The sequence below is a fragment of the Helianthus annuus genome, chromosome 13, assembly GCF_002127325.2.
Source record: "Helianthus annuus cultivar XRQ/B chromosome 13, HanXRQr2.0-SUNRISE, whole genome shotgun sequence".
NCBI lineage: Eukaryota > Viridiplantae > Streptophyta > Magnoliopsida > Asterales > Asteraceae > Helianthus > Helianthus annuus.
Genome location: NC_035445.2, coordinates 76190694 through 76203541, shown reverse-complemented (window position 1 = coordinate 76203541; position 12848 = coordinate 76190694). Strand labels below are relative to the sequence as shown.

The 12848-nt window shown below is 39.5% G+C and overlaps 1 non-coding gene across 1 annotated transcript; it reads right to left on the bottom strand.

Moving 5' to 3' along the window:
• LOC118486246 lies at positions 1–107 on the bottom strand. The gene has a single exon (XR_004878098.1). It is a non-coding gene; the product is annotated as a small nucleolar RNA R71 (small nucleolar RNA).
• Between the last annotated feature and the right edge of the window lie 12741 nt (positions 108–12848).

The window sequence follows — 12848 nt, the reverse complement described above, 5'->3', positions numbered from 1 at the left end:
AAATTAATGACTGAAATTAATACATATTCACAAAAGGTTGGGGAATCCTTATATGAAACCTGGGAAAGGTTCAAGGAGCTACTAAGAAAGTGTCCTCATCACGGTCTTACGGTATGGCAACAAGTAACCACTTTCTATAATGGGTTGTTGCCACACACAAGACAAACACTCGACTCTAGCTCCGGGGGACTTTTAGGCAATCGTCGCCCAAATGAAATATATAATCAAATTGAGGAAATTGCTCAAACCAATTTTCAGTGGCACACTCCCCGAGGCAATAAATCTATTTCCCCAGGCACCAATAAGGTTGATGAAAGCACTTCTTTACAAGCTCAAATCGAGGCCCTTTCTTCAAAAATCAAAAAGTTAGAGATGGCAAAAACGACCTCGGTTGTGGCTTGTGAGGGGTGTGGTGGGCCACATGAAAATTGGAGTTGTATGAAAGAAGTAGATAATCAAACAGAATCGGTAAACTACATTGACAATAGACCTAGGCCATCGGGTCCTCCAACGGGTACCTACAACCAAGGATGGCGTAACCACCCTAACCTTGGTTGGAGAGAACCCAGCAATAGTAGTAACCAACAAAATCTAAACCAACGAACAAGCTTTCAAGAAACAAGAAACGAGTCACAAAATTTCTCTCAACAACAAGGGGGACGAGAAAGGCTTGAAGATACCGTATCTCGCCTCATCTCCGACACCGAAAAGAAAAACTCGGATCGATTTCAACAATTGGAATCGAATTTTAGAAATCAACAAGCTAGTATTCAAAACATTGAAAAACAATTAAATCAACTAGCTCAAAATTTCTCCGAAAGACCACAAGGCACGTTACCAAGTAATACCGAAACCAACCCAAATGCGCAAGTACATCTCATCACATTGAGAAACCGTACCGTGGGTCCCGAGGAGGCTCCGTTAACTCCAACTGAAAGAAGCTGGTCTAGCCAAACCACAACTCCACCCACACCCCAACAAGAGAAGGCTTCTCCACCAAATCAAGAGCCCACCAAGAATCCTCCGGTTCCGTACCCCGGTCGGTTAATTCGCCAAAAGACCGATGAGCAATTCGCAAAGTTCGAAAATTTGCTAAAACAATTGCATGTTAATGTTCCATTTATCGAAGTCCTAACTCAAATTCCTAGATATTCAAAATTTATGAGGGACTTCCTCACTTATAAAAGGAAAATTGAATCATTGCAATTAGTTAATTTAAGCGAAGAATGCTCCGCCTTGCTACTCAACAAACTCCCGCAAAAGAAGATTGACCCTGGAAGCTTCAAAATTCCTTGTTCGATTGGGGAATCCCCCATTCGCAATGCACTAGCCAACCTCGGGCCTAGCATCAACCTCATGCCCGCATTAATGTTCAACCGACTCAGCCTAGGGAAAAAAAGCCCTACAAAAATGAGTATACAACTCGCCGATAGGTCCGTCAAATCTACAAGGTGACGCTGAAAATCTATTGGTTAAAGTCGGCGAATTTGTCTTCCCGGCCGACTTTGTCATACTAGATATGGACGAAGATACCGAAGTACCACTCATCTTAGGAAGGCCATTCCTAGCTACGGCCCATGCAGTGGTAGACATGAATGGTGGAACACTAACATTAAGGATTGGGGACAAGGAAATGAAGTTTGGAGTTGGAAATAGAGTAGAAGACGACGACCCGGTCAACTACATGAAGGTCATAGACTCGAGTTTAGATGATGCTCTCTGATGGTGCAGCATGGGATGCAAAACATCCCACTTGGGTAACATATGACCAGGCTTTGGGTCTAGCCAAGGACCCTTATAAACGTGGCGCACCACGGAGGCATTCCGCGGAACTATCCTTAGTTTAGTTTAGATTAATTTTTATGCTTTCTAGTTTAGTTTTAATTTTCAGGAATAAAACACACTCGGGATGGTGAAGGATACCAAGGGAAACTTGAACCAACACCCCATGCACAAAAACAGCGCCACCCGACAATTTTTCTTCATTACAGCAAGTTCAGCACGGGGCCGTGCTCATCCAACACGCCCCGTGCTCAACCACATGCAGAAAAATGCCCAGTTCAGGTACCTGGACACGGGGCGTGCTCACTGAACACGCCCCCATGTCCAGCCTTCTGTTACTTTGTTTTATTTTCTGTTTCTGGCGATCTGAACATGGGGCCGTGCCCGGACACCACGGGGCCGTGTCCAGACGCCTAGTAACATAATTTTTTTGCTTTTCACATCTTTTTAAACATTCAATCAACCTAAAAACTTATTTTTGGGACACATTGAGGACAATGTGTAATTTAAGTGTGGGGTGGGGGGGATGCTAAAACCTTGAATCTTGCAAGTCCTAATTACAAGCCTTACACAAAACTCTATTGGAACCGCTGAACACCCCAATTTTTTTTCAAAAATTTTTCATTTTTTTTACTTGTCTAGGTTTAATTTGGGAATTTCAAGTTCTAAAAAAGGTTATATTTTTACAAATTTACAACCGATAGCGTCGTGATAAAAAGAACCAACATAAGAAAATTATGAAACGGCATGACAAATCTATTTAAAATTTGATTATATATATACCTGATCACATAAAAACCCATTCCCACAAAAAGTGAGTTTTGAGCCTTTATTGAGCATACAGATATACATCTTTAAACTAAATGCTTGGTTCTTACGACGCTTGGTTCTTACGACTCTAGAACTTGCCATGACGATACATTCCCGGTCCTTACCAACTTAAACCCAAGTAAGTAAATGATGGAGGCATTAGGACTAACCCTTTTTATTTCAACACCATTATTTTCTTTTTTTTACCACCTACCCAAAATCCCCCTAGTTAACCCCTTTGAGACTAAACCTTTTCATTTCTTAACCCAAAACAAACACCCTTTTATCCACCAAAACCCTTTTTCATTTTAAACCCTTTATTTTAGATGCTCTTATATAGACGAGGGGTAGGTGTTCCGGGCGGCCACACTCTTAATAATATTACTGTGGCCGCGGGGCCCGCTAGGGCAGCAAACGTGTGGCTGAGATTGTGCCACGTCAGCATTTTCACTGTTCCGGGCAGCATTAAGCTTTACTAAGCTTTAGTAATGCTGCCCGAAGGCTTAATTGCTTTTCACTAAGCTTTATCGCTTTTCACTAAGCCTTGGGCCGAAGGTTCTAGAATATTTCACTAAGGGTTATCGTGTCGGCCCATGTGTTATGCGACAGTGCTCTAGGGGTTATCGTGTCGGCCCAAGTGTTATGCGACAGTGCTCTATGAGTTATCGTGTCGGCCCAACCCTTAGTGAAAAGGAATATTCCATGGAATATTCCCCGACAAGATACTGTTCACCTGTCACATCAACTTTTTACTAAGCCTTAACTGGTTTTCACTAAGCTTTACGCATAACGGCTAGTTTTTGAAATGTGTGGCTGAGATTGTGCCACGTCATCAGTTACTGTTACCTTAAGCCTTAATTTTGAATTAAGGCTTAGTGATTTCCGACTAAGAGTTATCGTGTCGGCCCAAGTCTTAAGCGACAGTGCTCTAAGGGTTATCGTGTCGGCCCAAGTGTTATGCGACAGTAGCTTGGCGTGTTCTCCACATTGGAGTACTGTTACTCTAAGGGTTATCGTGTCGGCCCAAGCCTTAGTGATTTTCACTAAGCGTTATCAATTTGAAATTTGAATTCTTGGTTTCTGTGCCACTAACCGTTATTACTTTTCACTAAGCCTTAAGCGACAGTGAAAAGACGCTCCTCTAAGTCTTAGCTCTACAGTTTTTTCCGGCGAAGATTCAGGCGAGGTTTTGGATTTTACGGCGAGTATTCCGGCAAGACTTTTAGTGACACTTTCTCGTCGCTAAATTTTGATTTTTTTTTTGTCGCTAAAATTTGAACTGTATTTTTTGTATTTCTGTAAAGATACTTTATTTAAGTAATTAACTTATTAATTACAATTGTTTACTGGGATTTAATCATGTTTAACATGATATTTAATTTATCAGTTGCTGTTGATGAAGCTTGACTTAAATTAATTTCTGGGTTTAATCTGTTGAAGTGGTTGCTGTTTGCAAGGTGGTTTTTGTTAAGTAATTATCATTAAGGGTAATCATCAACACTGTTGAAGTGGGTCAAAATAGTGTTTAGCTAATCTGCAGGTGGTGCCTGCAGATACTTTTTTTCTGCATCTGCATTTTCAAGTTTGGTTTTACCTTAACATTGTTAAGTGTAATTAACGAAGCCTAAATACCATCTTAATTATGGCCGCGCAGCGGGTTAGCTGTCTTTTTATGAGATTAATCAAGTTAATGGTAATTAACGATGTGATTAGTATCTATGCTTGTTTTCTGCAGACAGTGTTTGGTCTGTCTGCAAGTGTCATTAAGGGTAATTTCTTTTTTTAATTAACAATTTGTTAATTACTCGATCATTAAGAGAGGATTATCGCAATTTTGACCATAATTTAAATAAAATACACTATAAATTAATAAAAAATGGAAATTGAATTTCTAGATTTGACATTCAAGCTGTTCTTGCTGTTCTTGACAGATGTACACATTTTGATTCAAAATACAATCAAAATTACAACAAAAACATGTTTCTAATGGATAATTTATCCAGTTTCCTATCGTATTCTAAAAATAACAGGTAGTTTTGTTCGATCTTCAAGTTGTTCTTGGTTTCATTTTCTGTTCTGCAGGATGTTTGGTTTGATGTTGATCTTGTTCTTGGCACAATCTTCATCATCTTGCTTTCTGCAGATGTCTGGTCTTCGTCTTCGAATGGTTCTTGATCTTCCGGCGAAGCCGTATTGATTTTGATCTTCATTTGCATCATGAAGAGTTGTTTTCTTCTTGGTTTGATCTTGTTCCAAAGGAATCTGCAGAAATCCAGCATTTTTTGAACTTCGATTCCAATATTGGTCTTCTTGGTCGCCGGAGCAACGACGGCGATACGGCGGAGCTATGTTTTCTGCAGAGAGAGAAAACAGTAGAGATTAGCCATAGATTTTTGATTAATCATAGATTAATCGACTATATTGAAGTTTTCTTACCTTTGATCGAAGTTCTGAAGGTTTTCCGGTGAAGCCACGGTGGAGCTGCGACGGCGATACGACGGAGCTAGGTTTTCTGCAAATTGGGATTTTAAAAATTTAGTTATTGTTGAGTGATCGAGCATCGATCAATGGAAAGGAATGATGATTGCTTACTTGTATTGATGATCTGAAGGTTTTCCGATGATCATCCATGGCGGAGCAACGGCGGAGCTACGGCGGAGATCGGGCAGAGCTTCGCTTCCTCGAGAGGATTTTGGGCAGTGAACCCAATTCTCATAAACTTTATATCCTATTATTGGGTTACTTAGATGCTCTTATATAGACGAGGGGTAGGTGTTCCGGGCGGCCACACTCTTAATAATATTACTGTGGCCGCGGGGCCCGCTAGGGCAGCAAACGTGTGGCTGAGATTGTGCCACGTCAGCATTTTCACTGTTCCGGGCAGCATTAAGCTTTACTAAGCTTTAGTAATGCTGCCCGAAGGCTTAATTGCTTTTCACTAAGCTTTATCGCTTTTCACTAAGCCTTGGGCCGAAGGTTCTAGAATATTTCACTAAGGGTTATCGTGTCGGCCCATGTGTTATGCGACAGTGCTCTAGGGGTTATCGTGTCGGCCCAAGTGTTATGCGACAGTGCTCTATGAGTTATCGTGTCGGCCCAACCCTTAGTAAAAAGGAATATTCCATGGAATATTCCCCGACAAGATACTGTTTGGCTGTTTGGCTATTCTTACCTTCTGCAGATTAGCCAAACAACCAAACATGTATTTTTTTTGCTAAGTATATACTTGGATTTTTTCTAAGTATATATTTGATTACATGCTTAAGGGTTAACTGTAAGTTAAGGGTTATTATTTGATTAGCGAAGCGATTAGGGTTCTATGTACGTTATGTTGGTTCTAAGGGTTATATATAGTTAATGGTAATTAACGAGCTGGTAAGTTTTAGTTATGTGGTTAAGTCTTTAGTTAACGATAACTAGCGAAGCGTTTGTTAGGGTTAACAACGTCGTTAAGGGTTATTATTTCTAGCGAAGCGATTAGGGTTCTATATACGTTATGTATTACATGATTAGGGTTTAATTGTTACTTAAGAGTTATGTTAGGGTTTTAAGTAAGTCATTAGTCATGTTTTTAAGGGTTATTTATGTTCTTAGAGGTTAATATGTCGTTAATGATATTTAACGACGTTGTTAAGTATTTGATTAGCGAAGCGTTATCAATGTTTAGCATGTTTTTAAGTCATATAACATCACATTATTATCATTATTAAATATGGCCACAGTAATATTATTAAGAGTGTGGCCGCCGAAATTAGGAGCAACTTCTTTATAAGAGGTACCAAGACCCCAATATCTAAGGATAAAGTTGAAGGGCCTCATTCGGGTTCATTTGTCAGAAATGCTTTCTCTCTCTACTTTCTCTCTCTAGAAAAATGCTCTGAGGCGATTCAATGGCGATTTCCGATCGCCATGGCTAATCTTCATCAAAATGGCTTCAGATCATCAAAACCTGTAAGTAATCAACCATATTCTTCATCTATCGATGCTCTATCACCGATCGATCACTGATTTCTGATGTTTTCTGTGTGCAGAAACATAGCTCCGTCGTATCGCCATCGCAGCTCCGGCGACCTTCGCCGGAAAACCTTCAGAACTTCGATCAAAGGTAAGAAATCTTCAATACAGTCGATTAATCGATGGTTCTTCGCAAATCTATGGCTAATTTGTGATATTTTATGTATCTGCAGAAAACCTAGCTCCGCCATTGATGATCATCGGAAAACCTGCAATTTGGTCGGAGATATGAAGAAAACAAGACCAAAGAAGACTCTGATGGTCGGAATCAAGATCGGAACGTGCACGGCTTCGCCGGAAATCAAAAGCCCCATCATCGGAATACAGATCGGAATCTGTACGGCTTCGCCGGAACAGTGTCAAAAGCCAGATGAAGATGAAGATCAAACCCAGATATGTGCAGAAACCAAGATGATGAACAAGATGATGAAGATTGTGCCACAAAGAAGATCAAAATCAAAACCAGATATTCGAAGAAAAGAAGATGAAGATCAAGAACTGTTTGAAGACGAAGATCAAACCCAGAAATCTGCAGAAAAACAGAGCAAGATGAATCGTCCAAATTATGGTAGGCCCCTCTTGTGATTTAGGTTCACATCGCAATCAACACAAATAACCACCAAATACCCTTATGAATCGTCCATGCTACACGTTAAACATATACCAATTTCTATCTATCAAAATATAACTTATGATCATTCATCTTCATATAACAATTTCAACATCATCATTCAATATCTAACTTTCACGTGTTAATCACAAAGGCTATAACCATATGTCTTTCTCACTAATAAACTATGTACAAGCCACAAGATTCTAATTACAAGATCGTATAGTTTCTCATATAATCAAAACAATTGATAAGATTTAATACCTTTGACTATTCTGACAACATGATTAGGACGTGCACATGGTTTGATGAGATCAAGATTACAAATACACATGGGCCGCCATTTACTTATTCAAGGTTATCCAATCTTATCAAATCATTACCTACAAATCTTTTGGACCTTTATATCAAGTAACACATGAAATCACCCAAAATAATAGACTCACATACCGAACAAATGCAAGGACACAAGAGATAGTGCTTCGAAAGTAGAAGAGCTTCGATGGGGGGGGGGGGTTTACTGCCGTCACTTGTTTTGAGAGAGTATAGGGTTTTAGGGTTTGAGTTATACTAATAGGGATTATACACAATCATTCCATTCTGGGCTGAGGCCCCTTAATGGAGAAAGACTCGCCCATCTTTCGTCGAGTCTTTATGTGGCGAAAGACTCTATATTTCGTCGGACAGGGTTTGTGACGAGGATGAGAATGTGTTTAGCTTTCAAGTTATTAACATTACATCTTTAAATCCATTAACCATCAGAACTCTAATCTTTCAAACAATAACACAACACATAATCATGAAACAAATTATCAAAACAGAATTGCCACACAAGAGATATGTAAATGAAAGAACTCGGAAGCTCGGGTTGTCACACCATTTTTGTTACCATTACCGTTGCCATTTCCATTACCGTTCCCATTACCAGCACCGTTTCGGTTTCCATTCCCGTTTCTGTTACTGTCATGGCCCCCGACCCGGTTTGACCCGTTTCAGGAGCCGCGGGACAGGAATCCCGTGGTATTTAATTTAAGCGACAGCGGAAGTCTTTTAAAAACAGGATCTTTCAATAATTTAAACTGCTCGTTTCATAACTTAGGGATAAATTCCCGAAATTTACAATAATGTGATTTCTCAGGGAAATCTTTATTTTCAAAACATGTTCGTTTATTTATTTACATTGAGCCACTTTTCTAAGCTGGGAGTGCTCCACGGCACTTTTCTTTGCTCATACCAGATCACCTGAAACATGTTTGAATAAAGTTTTGTCTGCGGGGAAATACTGAGTGAATCATTCATTTTACTGAAAACGACACATTTGTTATAATCTACAGTATTAAGGGGAATTACAATGTTTCTGATATCAAACCAACTACCCACAGTATTTGTCACTCGACTACCCATTGGCTATCTCGTTGTCCGAATGGTGTCTGTGACTGTGGTCAGATCACCCCTTGGCTAACTCGTTGTCCAAGTGTGACGGGAAATAAGTAATGTATACAAAACCCCACATACCGGCTGTAACTTGGTGATTACATAGACTTAATCACTGTAATTATAACCTTGAAAATAATTTGGAGTTTTGTAAAACAGTTGATAAAAAGAGAATGACTCACATTGGATACATGAAACACATCATGTACTCCAGCTAACTCTTCTGGTAGTTGTAACCGATAAGCTACTGGTCCAATTCGTTGGATCACGGGAAATGGTCCAACATATCTTGGACTCAGTTTTCCTTTCTTACCAAATCGTACTACTCCTTTCCAAGGAGATACTTTTAATATTACTTTGTCCCCGACTTGGAATTCTAACGGCTTGCGACGATTGTCTGCATAACTCTTCTGACGATCTCTAGCTGTCTTCAGTCTGATTTGTGTTATTTTGTCAGTGGTTTCTTGTACAATCTCTGGTCCTGATAATTGACTTTCTCCTATTTCCGCCCAACAAACGGGAGTTCTGCACTTGCGTCCATACAGTGCTTCGAATGGAGCAGCTTCGATGCTCGAATGATAACTATTGTTATAGGAGAATTCAATTAATGGTAAATGGCTATCCCAATTACCACCAAAGTCAATTACACATGCTCGGAGCATGTCTTCCAGGGTTTGTATTGTCCTTTCACTTTGTCCGTCCGTTTGAGGATGATATCCAGTACTGAAATTGAGTCGAGTTCCCATTGCCTTCTGGAAACTTGTCCAGAAACGGGAAGTGAAACGATTATCTCTATCCGATACAATGGAGAGTGGGACTCCATGTAAGGATACTACTTCATCTACATACAACTTGGCTAACCTTTCCATGCTAAAGGTTTCCTTTATTGGTAGAAAATGAGCTGATTTGGTTAATCGATCCACAATTACCCAAATAGCATCATTACCTTTTCTGGTTTTGGGTAACTTAGTAACAAAATCCATTGTTATGAGTTCCCATTTCCATAGAGCATTTCTAACTGTTGTAGTAGTCCTGAAGGTTTCTGATGTTCGGCTTTAACTTGTGAACATGTTAGACACTTAGATACGTATTCAAGCTATATCCTTTTTCATTCCTATCCACCAGAAATTATTTCTTAAATCTTGGTACATCTTGTTATTTCCTGGATGTACAGTATACCTGGATTTATGAGATTCTTCTAAAATCTTATTTCTTAATTCTCCTTGCTTAGGTACCCAAATTCGTTTCTTGTGGAATCTCCAAATTCCATCTTTTCCTTGTTCTAGTTCTTTTAGGTAACCTTTCATTTCTTCGGCATCGTCCTTGATTGCCGTTCCCTGAATTTTCTTCAATTGTTCCATTAAATCTAATTGTAGATTTAGCCTAAGAGCACGGACTCGTCTTTGCTTCTCATGATACTTACGACTTAAGGCGTCTGCGACTACGTTTGCCTTCCCTTCGTGATATTGAATATTACAGTCGTAATCACTTAGGATTTCCATCCACCTTCTTTGTCTCATATTTAACTCTTTTTGCCCAAATATGTACCTTAAACTCTTATGATCCGTATAGATAGTAAACTTACTTCCATACAGATAATGTCTCCAAATTTTAAGCGGCAAAAATTATGGCTCCTAATTCTAGGTCATGAGTCGTGTAATTTTTTTCGTGCTTTTTCAATTGCCTAGAGGCATACGCAATTACCTTTTTGCGTTGCATCAACACACATCCATATCCTAATTTTGAAGCATCACAGTATACTTCAAAATCCTCGGTTCCTTCGGGTAAAGCTAAAATTGGAGCATTCGTTAATTTGTGCTTTAGAATCCTAAAAGCTTCTTCTTGTCTGGATCCCCATTCAAACCTAACGGCTCTACAGGTTAGCTTAGTTAAAGGTACAACTATCTTAGAGAAATCCTTAATAAATCGTCTATAGTATCCAGCTAAGCCTAGAAAACTTCTAACTTTCATAACTGTTCGTGGAGCTTTCCAATTTGTGATTGCTTTTATTTTAGCAGGATCTACGTGAATTCCTTCGCGATTCACCACATGACCTAAAAATTGCACTTCTTGTAGCCAGAATTCACACTTCGAGAATTTGGCATAAAGCTTTTCCTTTTTAACAAGGTTAAGAGTGCATGCAAGTGCTCACAATGTTCTTCCTGACTTTTGGAATAAATAAGTATATCGTCAATGAAAACGATCACAAATTTATCCAAGTAGGGTTTACAGATCCTATTCATCATGTCCATAAATGCAGCTGGAGCATTTGTTAATCCAAAGGGCATGACTGTAAACTCATAATGACCATACCTAGTTCTGAAAGCAGTTTTAGGTATGTCCTCCTCTTGCACTTTCAGCTGGTGATATCCAGATCTTAAGTCTATTTTAGAAAATACCTAGCTCCTTGCAATTGATCAAAAAGATCATCAATCCTAGGTAGTGGGTATCGGTTCTTAATTGTAACTTTATTCAATTCCCTATAATCGATACACTTTCTCATTGATCCATCTTTCTTTTTCACAAACAACACTGGTGCACCCCAAGGGGATGAACTAGGTTGTATAAATCCTTTGCTTAGTAATTCATCTAACTGCTTTTTCAATTCTAACATTTCAGTAGGTGCTAATCGATAAGGTGCCTTAGCTATTGGTGTAGTACCTGGAATTAGATGAATTCTAAACTCTACTTCCCTATCAGGTGGTAACCCAGGTAATTCTTCTGGAAAAACATCTGGGTATTCTAAAACTATAGGAATGTCCTGGAGTTCCTTATTTTTAGTGTTAATGATTACAGAAATCATATACACCATTTCTTGTTTCCTTGAATAACTAGCCAATTTCATTACTGAAATGAATTTCAGTGGCTTCCGAGGTCTATCTCCTGAAATTAATATTACTTCTCCTGTGGGGGTACGGATTTCTACGGAATTCTTATCACACAGGATTCGAGCATGGTTGGCAATTAACCAATCCATTCCTAACACCACATCGAATCCGGCTAAATTCATAGGTAACAAGGTTGCAGAAAATTTATGGCCTAACAGTTCTATCTCTCCTTCTTGCAGAACCTTGTCTATGTTAACAGAATTCCCTTCTACCGTTTCGACTGTATAAATCTGCCTAAAGGTAGTTAAGGGTAGGTTAAGAGCTTGGCAGAATGAAGTATTAATAAAACTTTGGTTTGCACCAGAGTCAAATAATACTTTTGCATAGACATTATGCACTAAGAACGTACCCGCTATCACGTCTGGAATGAGTTCGGCTTCTTGAGTGGTCAGCTGGAATGCACGCGCATTTTTCTTAGTTATTCCATCGGCCGTTTTAGTTTTATTGTCTGCTGGTTGGGCTAACTTAGGACATTCAGGTTTGATATGCCCTGTTTCTCCACAGTTATAACAGATTCTTGTTTTCCTTCTGCAGTCTTCTTCCCGATGTCCTTTTGCCTTGCAGAAGTTGCAAAATATATTGCACTGTCCATAGTCTTTCTTTTTGCAATTTCTGCAGAAAGGAGGTGACGAGTATTGCCCGGTTCCTCTTTTCTTGAATTTATTGCTATTATTACCCACACGAAATCCTTGGGTAATCTTCTGAGCCAATTCCTTCTTGCGATCTTCTTCTCTTGTGCGGACTAGTTCATCGGTTAAGGTATTAGCTAATTCCACAGCATCGTCAATTGTGCGTGGTCTCGCAGCTTTAACGATGTTACGGATTTCTCCAATTAATCCCCAAATATAACGGGAAATGAGTACCGGTTCTGGCGAAGCCAGGGAAGGTACCACTCTCGCATATTCGAAGAATGTCGAAGTATAACCTCGACAGTCTACACCTATCATACGATGGCTCAGGAACTTGTTTGCCATTTGTTCCTTCTTGTATTCGGGACATAATTTTCTTTCGACAAGACTCTTAAATTCTTCTCAATTCATCGCATAGGCCACCCTTCTTCCTTTTGCTTGTAGCACTGTGTTCCACCATTCTAGCGCCCCTTCTTTGAACAAGTTTGACGCATACATCACTTGATCTTCCTCAGCACATTTACTTATTGCAATTACTGCTTCGGTTTTCTCTAACCAACGCAGTGTTGCAGTTGCTCCTTCGTTACCTGCAAATTCTGCGGGTTTACAGGCAAGAAATTCTTTGTAAGTGCAACCAGGCGTTGCAGCTTTCATTCTCTTAGGGAGTGGGGCCTGTTGCGG